The sequence below is a fragment of the Pseudophryne corroboree genome, chromosome 5, assembly GCF_028390025.1.
Source record: "Pseudophryne corroboree isolate aPseCor3 chromosome 5, aPseCor3.hap2, whole genome shotgun sequence".
Taxonomy (NCBI): domain Eukaryota; kingdom Metazoa; phylum Chordata; class Amphibia; order Anura; family Myobatrachidae; genus Pseudophryne; species Pseudophryne corroboree.
This window is the reverse complement of record NC_086448.1, coordinates 624861259-624876939: the sequence shown is the minus strand read 5'-3', so window position 1 is coordinate 624876939 and position 15681 is coordinate 624861259.

The window sequence follows — 15681 nt, the reverse complement described above, 5'->3', positions numbered from 1 at the left end:
AATTTTGGCTTTTTGGATTTTACATGCCCTCTACTATCACATTGGGCATCGGCCTTGGCAGACGACGTTGATGGCATTTCATTGTCTATGTCATGACTAGTGGCAGCAGCTTCAGCAGTAGGAGGAAGTGGTTCTTGATCTTTCCCTATTTTGTCCTCCAAATTTTTGTTATATAACAATATGGGGTCCAGGAGACGTACCTCTACACCACACAGGGCAAACCCTGTGAACATTATTTGGATTAAATATTAATAACCCCTTTATTTGGAGTAATTAATATACAGCACAAGACAGCACCACTGAACTTATATGGCAGCATCACTGGACTGGACTTATACGGCAGTACCACTGGAATTATATGGCAGTATCACTGGAATTATACGGCAGTACCACTGGAATTATACGGCAAAATCACTGGAATTATACGGCAGTACCACTGGAATTATATGGCAGTAACACTGGACTTATACGGAGGTACAATACACAAAATGGAAAGCTGCTCAATCAGATTGTAATGTCACTCAGGTGCTAAAAGGGAGGGGTAATTCTGTGTAGGAAAAAACTGTGTTCCCTAATGCACACCGAGTGAAAAATATTACTACATAATAGTCAGATAATACGGAGATCTTAGTTGCGTATATATCTGCAGATATAGGGTTAAGCCCCCAGGCCGATCGACAAGGCTTCTCCCTCACTGGGGGTCCATAATACTAGGTATGGGTCCGGCGTGCAGGACCCCACGATGTCGGCACAGGTCGGCCACCCCAGGTCAGCACACAGGTGAAAATTAATAGGGGTTAATAAGAAGCACAGAAGTGCTATGTAAGTGGTGTGATTAAAATAATATATACAAAGTGATAGGGAAAATCATAAGTGTTAATAAAGTGTTAGGGTGTGCCGACCTGAAGCAGCCTAACCATACCAACACAGGGGCCACCGCACCCCACACCCACCCCATGAATAATTACAAATATGTCTGGGTTAAATTCCCAGTGTAAGGCCACATGGTAATGGCTCCTACAGCATCTGAGAGCCAGCTTACCTGGGGATACCCCTGGCTTCCCCTATGGCACTCGGGAGTCAGCAATCCCTCCTAATGCTGACCCATCTATGCCTCTCTAAATACAATACACAAAATGGAAAGCTGCTCATTCAGATTGTAATGTCACTCAGGTGCTAAAAGGGAGGGGTAATTCTGTGTAGGAAAAAACTGTGTTCCCTAATGCACACCGAGTGAAAAATATTACTACATAATAGTCAGATAATACGGAGATCTTAGTTGCGTATATATCTGCAGATATAGGGTTAAGCCCCCAGGCCGATCGACAAGGCTTCTCCCTCACTGGGGGTCCCTAATACTAGATATGGGTCCGGGGTGCAGGACCCCATGATGTCGGCACAGGTCGGCCACCCCAGGTCAGCACACAGGTGAAAATTAATAGGGGTTAATAAGAAGCACAGAAGTGCTATGTAAGTAGTGTGATTAAAATAATATATACAAAGTGATAGGGAAAATCATAAGTGTTAATAAAGTGTTAGGGTGTGCCGACCTGAAGCAGCCTAGCCATACCGACACAGGGGCCACCGCACCCCACACCAACCCCATGAATAATTACAAATATGTCTGGGTTAAATTCCCAGTGTAAGGCCACATGGTAATGGCTCCTACAGCATCTGAGAGCCAGCTTACCTGGGGATACCCCTGGCTTCCCCTATGGCACTCGGGAGTCAGCAATCCCTCCTAATGCTGACCCATCTATGCCTCTCTAAATACAATACACAAAATGGAAAGCTGCTCAATCAGATTGTAATGTCACTCAGGTGCTAAAAGGGAGGGGTAATTCTGTGTAGGAAAAAACTGTGTTCCCTAATGCCCACTGAGTGAAAAATATTACTACATAATAGTCAGACAATACGGAGATCTTAGTTGCGTATATATCTGCAGATATAGGGTTAAGCCCCCAGGCCGATCGACAAGGCTTCTCCCTCACTGGGGGTCCCTAATACTAGGTATGGGTCCGGGGTGCAGGACCCCACGATGTCGGCACAGGTCGGCCACCCCAGGTCAGTACACAGGTGAAAATTAATAGGGGTTAATAAGAAGCACAGAAGTGCTATGTAAGTGGTGTGATTAAAATAATATATACAAAGTGATACGGAAAATCATAAGTGTTAATAAAGTGTTAGGGTGTGACGACCTGAAGCAGCCTAGCCATACCGACACAGGGGCCACCGCACCCCACACCCACCCCATGAGGCATAGATGGGTCAGCATTAGGAGGGATTGCTGACTCCCGAGTGCCATAGGGGAAGCCAGGGGTATCCCCAGGTAAGCTGGCTCTCAGATGCTGTAGGAGCCATTACCATGTGGCCTTACACTGGGAATTTAACCCAGACATATTTGTAATTATTCATGGGGTGGGTGTGGGGTGCGGTGGCCCCTGTGTCGGTATGGCTAGGCTGCTTCAGGTCGGCACACCCTAACACTTTATTAACACTTATGATTTTCCCTATCACTTTGTATATATTATTTTAATCACACCACTTACATAGCACTTCTGTGCTTCTTATTAACCCCTATTAATTTTCACCTGTGTGCTGACCTGGGGTGGCCGACCTGTGCCGACATCGTGGGGTCCTGCACCCCGGACCCATACCTAGTATTAGGGACCCCCAGTGAGGGAGAAGCCTTGTCGATCGGCCTGGGTGCTTAACCCTATATCTGCAGATATATACGCAACTAAGATCTCCGTATTATCTGACTATTATGTAGTAATATTTTTCACTCGGTGTGCATTAGGGAACACAGTTTTTTCCTACACAGAATTACCCCTCCCTTTTAGCACCTGAGTGACATTACAATCTGATTGAGCAGCTTTCCATTTTGTGTATTGTATTTAGAGAGGCATAGATGGGTCAGCATTAGGAGGGATTGCTGACTCCCGAGTGCCATAGGGGAAGCCAGGGGTATCCCCAGGTAAGCTGGCTCTCAGATGCTGTAGGAGCCATTACCATGTGGCCTTACACTGGGAATTTAACCCAGACATATTTGTAATTATTCATGGGGTGGGTGTGAGGTGCGGTGGCCCCTGTGTCGGTATGGCTAGGCTGCTTCAGGTCGGCACACCCTAACACTTTATTAACACTTATGATTTTCCCTAACACTTTGTATATATTATTTTAATCACACCACTTACATAGCACTGCTGTGCTTCTTATTAACCCCTATTAATTTTCACCTGTGTGCTGACCTGGGGTGGCCGACCTGTGCCGACATCGTGGGGTCCTGCACCCCGGACCCATACCTAGTATTAGGGACCCCCAGTGAGGGAGAAGCCTTGTCGATCGGCCTGGGGGCTTAACCCTATATCTGCAGATATATACGCAACTAAGATCTCCGTATTATCTGACTATTATGTAGTAATATTTTTCACTCGGTGTGCATTAGGGAACACAGTTTTTTCCTACACAGAATTACCCCTCCCTTTTAGCACCTGAGTGACATTACAATCTGATTGAGCAGCTTTCCATTTTGTGTATTGTATTTAGAGAGGCATAGATGGGTCAGCATTAGGAGGGATTGCTGACTCCCGAGTGCCATAGGGGAAGCCAGGGGTATCCCCAGGTAAGCTGGCTCTCAGATGCTGTAGGAGCCATTACCATGTGGCCTTACACTGGGAATTTAACCCAGACATATTTGTAATTATTCATGGGGTGGGTGTGGGGTGCGGTGGCCCCTGTGTCGGTATGGCTAGGCTGCTTCACGTCGGCACACCCTAACACTTTATTAACACTTATGATTTTCCCTATCACTTTGTATATATTATTTTAATCACACCGCTTACATAGCACTTCTGTGCTTCTTATTAACCCCTATTAATTTTCACCTGTGTGCTGACCTGGGGTGGCCGACCTGTGCCAACATCGTGGGGTCCTGCACCCCGGACCCATACCTAGTATTAGGGACCCCCAGTGAGGGAGAAGCCTTGTCGATCGGCCTGGGGGCTTAACCCTATATCTGCAGATATATACGCAACTAAGATCTCCGTATTATCTGACTATTATGTAGTAATATTTTTCACTCGGTGTGCATTAGGGAACACAGTTTTTTCTTATACGGAGGTACCACTGGACTGGATTTATACGGCAGTATCACTGGATTTTTACGACAGTACCACTGGATTTATACAGCAGTATCACTGGAATTATATGGCAGTACCACTGGACTGGATTTATACGGCAATATCACTGGATGTATACGGCATTACCACTGGACATATATGGCAGTATCACTGGACTGGATTTATAGGCAAGTACTACTGGAAGTATACGCCAGTACAACTGGAATTATACGGCAGTATCAGTGGAATTATATGACAGTACCTCTGGAATTATATTGCAGTACCATTGGACATATACGGTAGTACCACTGGACTGAATTTATATGCTAATATCACTGGAATTATATGGCAGTACCACTGGACATATACAACAGTATCACTGGATTTTTACAACAGTACTGCTGGACATATAAGGCAGTATCACTTGACATATATGGCAGTATTACTGGATATATACGGCAGTACCACTGGGCATATACAGCAGCACAGGAACACCACCACTGGACTGATGCAGGATAAAACAACACCACTGCAATGGACTGGACTTAAACAGCAGCACTGGACATATGGCAGCAGAGGACACCACCACTGTGACTGGACTGATGTAGCACAAGACACTACCACTGTACTGATGCAGGAAAACACAGCACCACTGCAATGGACTGGACTTATACAGCAGCACTGGACATATGGCAGTAGACGACACCACCACTGTGACTGGACTGATGAAGCACAATACACCACCACTGAACTGATGCAGCACAACATAGCACCACTGGACTGGACTTATGCAGCAGCACTGGACATATGGCAGCAGAGGACACCACCACTGTGACTGGACTGATGCAGCAGAAGACACTACCACTGAACTGATGCAGGACACTGAGGACGGAGACACGTCCTCTCTCTACACTCTCCAATGCCGAAGTGAAAATGGCAGCGACGCAGGGCTCCTTATATGGAATCCAAACCCTGCGAGAATCTGACAGTGGGATGATGATGTTTTGCCTCGTTCTGGTTTCCAAGTCAGGCGGGAACACCCGAGTCTGACTCGGATCTGGGCTCGAGTAGTGAAGTTCGGGGGGCTTCGGTTCTCAGGGAACCGAACCCGCTCATCTCTAGTTAGATATTACACAGGCAACTGTTATGTTATGTGACTTCCAGAATATACTGTATTGTGCATATATATCTCTTTCCCAGTCAGGAGGCAAAGTAGAGGGATCTACAGTATAGGTTGCCTTCTACAGGCTTTTAGGATTTCCTAATTTCCTGAGATCAATTAATTGTGCTCATTTTGTGCTAAGAGCTTGGGACCAGAAGTGTTTGTCAATAGGCATCAATTCCACTTCATCAATTTGGAGGTGTTCAGTGACTGCAGTCATGGATGCTTTTTTATGTAATAGATTTTTTTATGGATTGCAGCCTCCGAGATACATTAATATTATTACTTTCGTGTTGATTTAAGTGCAGACAGTTGGTCTGTGATATAAAAATGATAAGTGTGGTAAAGGGCTATCTTAGGTTTTGTCATGTTGTCTATATCTTGCCCCAGTCAGCTCTATGGGAGAAGTTTGCTAGTATATGGATGTCAGAGGACTGGCTACTGGGTATGGAGTACTTGCTATAACATCTAAGAATGCATTCTTAAATACTAAATTAACAGTGGTGCAAGTAATGTGACTTTTTTTCTGCTATCTCATTTCAGGCAATTCTGGACATGGATGTCAATCCTGGCTCATGATACCTCTGTTAAACCCACAAACTCCTGCTCAGCATAAATATAAAGAGAGGCACATAATCACTAGGGAGTATGACAGAACAAACCTTTTGGGCTAATGAAGAGCAGATGCAGGTGTTTAGATATATCTGGGGATGTAAGTGCATGATGTGTTGTACTGTATTCTTTATAATGTTTCCCTACAGCAAGATAGGGCAGATCTAGGCAATTTAGAGGCATTTAGTGATGTGTCAGGTGTCCCTTCTTCCACAATCCAAAAACACCATACACAGAGACATTCAGTTGGTGTGGAGTTAGAAGCTGCAGGAGAATAGATTGTAGACAGTTTTAAATCACCTTAGCCAGTATTTTGACGTCTAGTTTAACAGTTTAATGGGCTATATAAAGAAACAAGTTCAGGGTCTTTCCCCGATTTAGGAATAATGGTACAAGCTTCGTTAAATTGAGGAAATGAAAGATGAAGAGATTGAAAAAGGGAACTAATAAGCAAAGCAATATAAGGGGATAACAATAGTCAACACTGAAGCCATCAGAACCATGGGAATTGTTGAGTAAAGAGGAGATAACCTGAGAATCTTCAGAATCAGAAATGTCCTTATTAAAGAAATCCCACTGCACTGAGGATAGTGGAGGTAAATTGGTCTTGTAGAGGAGTCAGTGATGGATAGGGGGATCATCAGGAGTCACAGTGTAGAGACCTTCATAATAGGTCTGGAATTTAGCTAAGAGGTCAGCAGTTGAGGTCACCCTAGAAAACCTCATGTTTTAATAGTTAGTCATCCCAGCCAAAACTGTACTGGGTTTGTTGGCCCATATGTAGAACCTTTATTTAGCAAACTCCATTTGCATTTGAGCATTAGCTAGGAGAAAGCTCTCCAAAAGCTATTTTTCCTTGAAATATGCTTTGAGGTGATAATCTTTAGGGAATTCTTGATATCTATGAAAGGCCACTTTCATAGCCTCATGAAGAATGTTATATTTATGTAAATATTCCTGTCATATCTTGGCCTGAAAACATATAATATGAATGCATAGAACCACTTTAGAGCTCTCACAGAAGAGAACTGCATTATCCCTGTACTCCAAATTATGGACTAAATAATTATTCCATTCCATGTTGAGGTATCATTTGAACTCCTCAAAGCAGCCAAGGGAGGATGGGAAATGGAAAGATTATTAATCATAAAGGGATGTATTCAAAGTGACACAGACAGGAGCATAGTTACCACAATGCTGGAATTATCAGAAAAGGAAGCATGAGGGAAACACTGATTACAGATAAACAGATAATCAATTCTAGAGAGAGAATGATGTGCTCTTAAAAAACGTGTGTAGGTACAATTGGTGGGATGTAAAAGCTGCAAGGTATCACAAAGGTCATGATGACTGCATAGCAGGTGGATGCCCTCCCAAGTGAAAGTAGCAACAGAAATAGTAGTGGGCAATTTATCCAACCAACCATTTATGCAACCAAATTAAATTATCTGCCAACCACCAAACTACAGATAGCGTGTTGTAACCATTTATTTATAAACCCTATTAATGCAGTAGCTTTTAGTATATTTTATTTTTATTTATTTCTATCAATATATTATCTATTTTTGTCACTAAATTACATCTAACTCTAAACAGACAGACAGCTGATGGTAAAAAGAAATGGCCAAAGCACATTAATATTCATCCAGGGTGATTATTAACACTCCTTTTGATTACCATATACATAATTGATGTGCATGATGTCAGAAAATCTTGTCACTCTTCTGTGAGTGAACATCAAACAGGAACCATTAGAAAGTGTCCATAACTTCCTGGTTGGGAAATCAAGAACAACAGAGTAGTATGGATGGTGTAATGTTCTGCATAACTGCTTCACAGCACTGAGGTCATGCATTTGATTGCCAGTACAGCACTAACTATGTGGAGTTTTATATTCTCCCTTTGATTGTGTGGGTTTTCTCCAAGTACTTGGGTTTCCTCCCACACTCAAAAAAAATATACTCGTAGGTTAATTTGCTTCTGACAAAAATTATCTATAGCATTTTAGTGTGTGTGTGTGTGTGTGTACATGGGCAGACTAGATGGGCCAAGGGGCTCTTATCTGCTGTCAAATTGTATGTTTCCTTGTTTAACAGCAAGGATGAATAAGAACAAGATGTTCCAGTTTATCACCCTTTGTTGCATATGCAACCCTAATAGTACATTGGGGTGATAATTGTCCTGCCTATCATTCCAAAAGGGTACATTTTTATTTTTTTATTTTTATTCACCCCATTATTTTACACAACAGTATGCACTGTTTTTTGTCCTTTTCCTCCACATACTGTGATACCCCACTGAAACATATACGCACAATCAAGAAGCGCCAGAACATCCAATTCTAATAATATATTTGCCCTGTTAACCCTGTTGAAAGGCTTTTGCTGTTCCTAGATTCATACTTACCCCCTCATCCCTAAGTTATCTATTGGCGCAAGATATCACCATATTCTGATAACACTGAAGTGATTCCTTTGGGCTATATCGGGCTTCTGTTTAACTATCCTATTTCATCTGAGAAAAAGAGCAACATTACGTGAGAGAAAGATGGGATATACACGAGAAATGTAATTAACAAATTTCAGTTACAGTAAGCACAGGATATATTATATATGTTACAAAGTTGTGAAAGTACTGCTAATACTATCTATAGTTTAAAGTGAACATTGATCTGGTTATAGTATTACCTTCTTCAGATTCTCCTTTTTCCTTCACATATTTCTTAACTTTTGACATAATATTTTACACTTATTTATCAAATGTGCTCTAACATGACTGATTCACTAAACACAATTATAATTTGTGCTTTGCAAGAAGCAAATAACTTTATATGCAGGTACATAATATGAGCAAAATCACTGGTGTGCACTAATTGACTTTTACTTTTCTTTCTTTGTTTGCTGGTAGGATTATTTAAAATGTATTGACTATCCCAAAAGTAATGAAAGTATATTATCCACACATGAGTGTAGGAATTAAGTAAGTTTGCCTTGCTGAATTCTCCAAGCTCCTAATTAAAAGACTCATGATTCATTAAATTCCAAGTGGGAGTTTTTAACTATTGTATAGATCCCTTATCAGATTTTTGGTTTACTTTGCAAAGTATGTCAATTGTATCTGTATTTCAAATATAATGTAAATAATTTCAGTTTTCTTTAGGAAAACTTAAGAAATAGAAGCTTAAATAAAAGATTGTATAAACATCAATGTATTTTCTTCTAGGCTTAAAAAATCTCTTTTTTGAGCGTGTCATTCATTAATGAAAGGGATATTAAACAGCTGGATGGAATATGACAATCATAACGGCAACAGTGTTTGCCATTAGTGGATTAACATATTAAATATCACCTAGTGAATACTTATTACACTCCTATATCATTATTATAGATAAGATCTAATTTACTGAGATAACAGTTATATGCATGCAATGTAGTAAAACTGAAAATATTTATATTTTAAGTTTTTTGAGGTGTATTTAGTTGATCTTGATGTATATAAAATACAATAGCAGGAAAATTGTATCTCAGCACTATGTCATAATACATAGAACTGTTTAGTGATCAATTAATTTATTAATGATTTGTGCCCATCCCAAGAACTGAATTAAGCATCTGCTTTCATAATCTGGACTGAAGTAATGTCCACTGCCAAGAGAGGAACAGTGTGAAGTCCTCCTGATAAAGAAGTGACATGTACTTGGCTATGGATGACAGGGTTGGTTACAACATAATAGTGGGACAAAACTCCAGCCTGTTCACCAGAAATTCAGCCAAGACTGCTAGCCAGTGGCATAACTCTGGAGACAATGGAAGAATTTGCTTCCAGATGCCAGCTTTCAGGGTGGCACAGAGGAATCCTCTCCATCCTAGCAATTTTCTCTGTGAGGTGTGCAGCCATCTAGCATCATACGCTGAGCACTGGGATGAGGGGCAGGGTTGGGGCCTAATAACTTGTTAGCTCTTTCAGCCAATAACTTGAGGCGTCCGAAGTACAGTAACAGCTCAACTTACTGTACACTCATCAGATCACTAGCTGAGAATTCTGAGGAGTCATCAGGAAGCTCCGCCTCCACCCAAATTCTCAGCATCTGCAGTCCGCCCAATAACAGCAGCCTGCAGCAGGATCAACAACAGCCTGGGGGGGCAACTTAACAGGCAGTGTTTGTATGGAGGTGAGTCCTTAGAGTGGGAGAGGGGGTCACGGTGGGGTGTTGCAAGGGGGTGTTTGGTGGACTGATATTGATGAGGGTCTAGGAGAAGGAGAAGCACAGTGAAGTATGAGGAGAAATGAGAGTACAGGGAGGTATGCGGGAAGAGGAGCACAGTGAGGCATGTGAGATGGTGAGGGGGAAAACATTAAGGCATGTGGGATGGGGAAGGGATGCATGTTGTATGGGGAATGGGAGTGCAGTGAGGCATGTTGGTTAGGGAAGGGGAGTACAGTAAGGCATGTTGAAAGGGGGAAGAGGAGCACAATAAGGCATGTGGGATGGGGAAGCGCAGGAAAGAGGCATGTGAGATGGGATAACGGGAGTACGGTGAGGCATTTGGAATGTGGGAAGGGGAGTACAGTGAGGCATGTGGGATGGGATAACAGGGGAGTACAGTGAGGCACATGTGATGGGAAAAGGGAAAGCACAGTGAGGCATGTGGGATGGGAAAAGGGAGCACAGTGAGGCATGTGTGATGGGGAAGTAAAAGACTGAGAGGCATGTGGGATGGGGTAACAGAGGAGCACAGAGAGGCATGTGGAATGGGATAACATAGGAGCACAGAGAGGCACGTGGGATGGGGAAAAAGGAAAGCACAGTGAGTCCTGTGGGATGAGGAAACATGAGTACAGTGAGGCATGTGGGATGGGATAACAGAGGAGCAGAGTAAGGCATGTGGAATGGGGAAGGGGAGTACAGTGAGGTATGTGGGATGGGATAACAGGGGAGCACAGTGAGGTATGTAAAATGGGGCAAGGGTAGCACAGTGAGGCATGTGGGATGTACAGTAGAAGGGGAGCACAAAGAGGCAAGTGGGGAGGGATAACATGAAAGAAAAGTGAGACATATGGTATGAGAGAACAGGGTAGTACAGTGAGGTATGTGGGGTGGGATAACAGGGGAGTGCAGTGGGGAAAGGAGAACATCATGTGGGATGTGGATGGGGAAGAAGAGCATAATTTGGGATGTGGAGGGAGAATGGTTAAGAGGAGAACAATGAAATGTGGGGTTAGGGAGGAACAATGGTGATTATACATGGGTGGGGGGATATAATAATAAAACTATATGCATTTTACCTGCCTCCACCACATTGCGTTCACATTACTTCCTTCTTTGCCTCCTAAGCTGTGCTACTTTGCATGTGGCTGATGGACATACAGTAAGTGCATGCGCAAGCTGGAGCCACTGTAAGGGGGGGAGGAGCACCAGCATCTGACACTATCGCTAGCACTGGCATGCCTCCCAAGACCTCTGGACATGCAAATACAAGTTTAATTTATTTTCTTTTAGAATTCACACATAAAATTTTCAGTAATATTAATGTTTGCTTTATTGTTGCCATAATTGTACATGACTGAGGCTTTTGAAAATCTATGGTTGGTGTGGTTTTGGTGAATCAAAATGTTTCAATTTTTTTTCTGTGACATAATGAACATGATTTAGTAACAGTTTAAGAACTATTTACTTATAAAAAAAACTGGAATATTGAACTGAACTGTGACCATTTGTATGAACATTGATTTTGAAGACTACTTTAATCAATGTGCACATTTACTGTATTTATATATTTTTCTAATTTACGCTGCTTAAAATTTTGAGATTTAATTATATTTCATCACTGTAATGATTATTTTGCTGAAGTGCTGCTTATGAAATTGATTGTGTTGGTTGTATTTGTTATAGCATTCCATTTAATGTTTTCCAATACTGTTCCCTAATACTAGCAGCAGAGTAGCAGATTTGTTAATAATGATTTAGAAACATGAGTGCTGTAAATATAGCACACATCTAACTTGTGCTAGAACACTTGCTAGTAAGGGTACAACAATATCACATACAAGAAAAAAAACAGAGGGTGCTTAAGAATGTGTAACCTTTAGAAACTGTACCACCTAAAATAATTTCACCCCATTTTGGGCTTTTAATAGTCCAAGAAACATTTATTCACAATTAAAACATTACACATTAAAAGTGAATCCACATTCAAATTGAATATAAATTTATTGGATAATATAATTTTGCAGCTTTAAGCTTTTTTTCTTAGTGAATGCGTACTTTGATTCACAACCCTATACAATACAGCACACAACAAAAACCCCACTCTATACCAGTATCATATATATATATATATATATATATATATATACATATATATATATATTTATAGACATACACATATTCAGTAAGTGAACTTTCCCAAGCACCTTATAGTGCTAAAGAATAAATGATCAATGTGAAAAAGAGATAATGGTAGTCATCAGCAGCAACTTAATCATGGGAATGATTCATACCTGATCACTGCTGTGTGTTTCCTCACAGCGGGCGATCAGGTACTAACTGTGCATATGTATGCTCTGCAATACACTAACGCATCTGACAACAACATAGGGCATCGCCGGTCAGCGACAGGATGGTGTGAAAAATCCAATCGCATGGGCGTTCGCAGGGTGATTGAAAGGAGGAGGCCATTTGTGGGTGGTAACTGAGCATTTATTGGGAGTGTCCAGAAAACCACGGGCGTGCCCAAGCATTTTCAGGGAGGGTGTCTGACGTCAGCTCCGGCCCCGACCAGCCTATTCTCATTGCACTGTAGGAGAAAGTCCTGGGCTGCGCAGAGACTGCACACAGTGGATTTTTACAGCTCAGCATACACATGGGATCGCACACTTGCACTGCAAATTTACACTTATGTTTGTTTGTTTTGGTTGGCTGACCAGTAATGATTCATAGTACATGAAATGAAAAAATAGGCAAGACATTGTGTGCAACTTTTTTAACACTACATAACTAATAGAATACTGTGCTATTTGGAGTTATGAGCTACGGGGAATTCCACAAGTGCATAAACCACTCAATTTTTTAAGATTTTTATACACACGGTTTTATTTAACAATATTCACAATAGAACAATGCAGGTAGCAATTGTACAAGAAATAAAGTATATGAAAGCTTAACTGCCCATAGCAGAAGGATCCAGGATACAGTATATAGTATACCAAATGCATTTTGTCTGTCCAAATATACTTCTTCAAGGGGATAATAAGATAGGGACATTAGGACATATTTATACCTGTAAGAATTAAAGATGGAGGAAACATGTGGACCAAACAGAGTATGATCACTTCCTGTCACCGTTTGACAGGAAGTGGTATATAATTAGTAAACAAAAATTTCTAGGGCTCTTTTGGGCAGCTATCATCTGTTACAATGTAATTTCTAGGTATTTGAACATACTTTTATATAAGAAATCTTTTAAAAAAACAGTTGAAAAATGTATAAAAACAATGCGTCCAACAGTGGAACACATTTGGAATGCAAATGCGTCACTTCGGGTAGTTCAATAAGGAGGAGACCAGAGAAAGTGATTGGATACAGCAGTGGATCACAGCTGAAGTTCGCCTTGTCACTTCCTGTTAGCGGTGGAATGCACCAGGAGTCCACTACATTACTTTCTGTTAGCAGTGGAACACACATGATGCGCAAACGTCACTTCCGCCCTGATGAGTTTAGTAGATGATGTCTCACTTCTGCCCATGGCTTTTTCTCTATTATTCCAGGCATCGGTCAATGTATTTACAATGGAGGGAAGTAACCATCTGACAGAAGCCCTTGGTATAGTCATACTTTGATATAGGCAATACACTAGTTCTTAGATGTCCATTATAGTGGAACACATGGCAGCCATATTTGGTTTCCATGGAACGCATGGCAGCCATTTTGGGGGAGATATTTCTCATTTAGAATAGAGTCCCAATTGTCTTTTCCAAAACCATCATTTTATGTATCTCATGGAAGTAAAATTAAGAAATAGAGAACACTGGTTAATGCATGGTTCTTATCCATTTTAAAGTAATATATGCATATTCCAATCCACAATAAATTATGTATGTTAAAAACTATAAATGAAGTATTAATTATTAATTAAATATTTATTTTAAAAAAAATAGGAATTAAATGCTTATGTGCATAAAATAAGGTGTCATTAAAAGCATTTCTTATTGTGATGAACACTCTTAAAATATTATTAGAAATCAGATCTTGGAAAAAATACTAATCATAAAAGTACAAAATGGAGAGATGTAGTGGCAGATTCATAGGAAAAGTGCAATTTCAAAGAATTCATTAAAACTAAAGGGTGAGAGAGTCTTAAGTTCAATTATCCAGAACATTTCTTTTTTGATAACTGGACTTTTAGATAACTGAAATCTCTAGACAGAGATGCAGAGATGTCCACATTACATGGAAATGATATATGTGATTTTATTAAATTCATCCTTTAATGTAGCCATAACTACTGTTTTTATATTCAAACTTGTGCAACAGCAATGGGAATTATATTTGCCCCAAACTTTGCAAACTTATTGATGGGCAGCAGGGAAGAAGAAGTGATATAGTCAAACAACCCCTACTGGAATAATCTTAAAATGTACAAAAGGTACATACTCATACTCAAAAGGACATACTCATCATCTGGAAAGGGGATGAACTTTCTTACTTAGAGTTTTGCAAATATATCTCGTTAACACTTCTAACTTGAAAGTTACATACAATCTCAACAAAGAAAGAGTTGAATATCTGGACTTGGTGCTCAAAGGAGAAGGCAACAGCATAACGACAACCAACTCCATCAAGAATGTAGAACCTAACAGTTTTCTGCACTTTAATAGCTGCAATGCAAAACAATGGAAGGAAAACATACCCTTTTCTCAGTTCTCCCATATTAAAAGAAACTGCAGTAAAGAGGAAGATTGCAATTTACAGCTACAAACCTATTCACAGAAGTTCAGGGAAAGATAATATCCTGAAAAGTTGGTAGAGAAAGCTTTGTTAAAAACAAACCAACTTGAATGAATTGATCTGCAAATATCTACACCCCAAGAGAAAGTGCTTCTTCAATCACTACTCTAAAAAGTACAAGATTAAAGCCTTTATTAACCGTAACTCCACCATGGTTATCTATAAATTGGAATGTACCTTTTGGTTTAAAGTACATGGGTAAAATGAAAAGAGTGTTGAAGTTACGCATACAGGAGCACATTTACAGTATTAAGAATAAAATAACAACCCATGTTGTACATAGACATTTTACAGAAAAACACAATTCCAATCCAGAAGTTCTATTTTAAAAGCCAATGAAATTGTTAAAATGGGTGAAAGAGGGGGTGATATCCTTTATAAGTTATCAAAAAGAGAAATGTTTTGGATATTTGAACTTAGGGGGTTATTCAGAGTTGTTGACAAACCAAAAAAGCACACTAATGGGCAAAATAATATTGCACTGCAGGTGGGGCAGATGTAACACGTGCAGAGAGATTAGATTTGGGTGTTATTTTCACACTGCCATTTAGATTTCAGTTTGAACATACCACACCCAAATCTAACTCTCTGTGCACATGTTACAACATGGTTTTGCCCATAAGTGTGCTCTTTTGGTTTGCTAACAACTCTGAATTTCCCCCTTGAGACTATGGGGGTCATTCCGAGTTGTTCGCTCGCTAGCTGCTTTTAGCAGCATTGCACACGCTAGGCCACCGCCCTCTGGGAGTGTATCTTAACTTAACAGAATAGCGAACGAA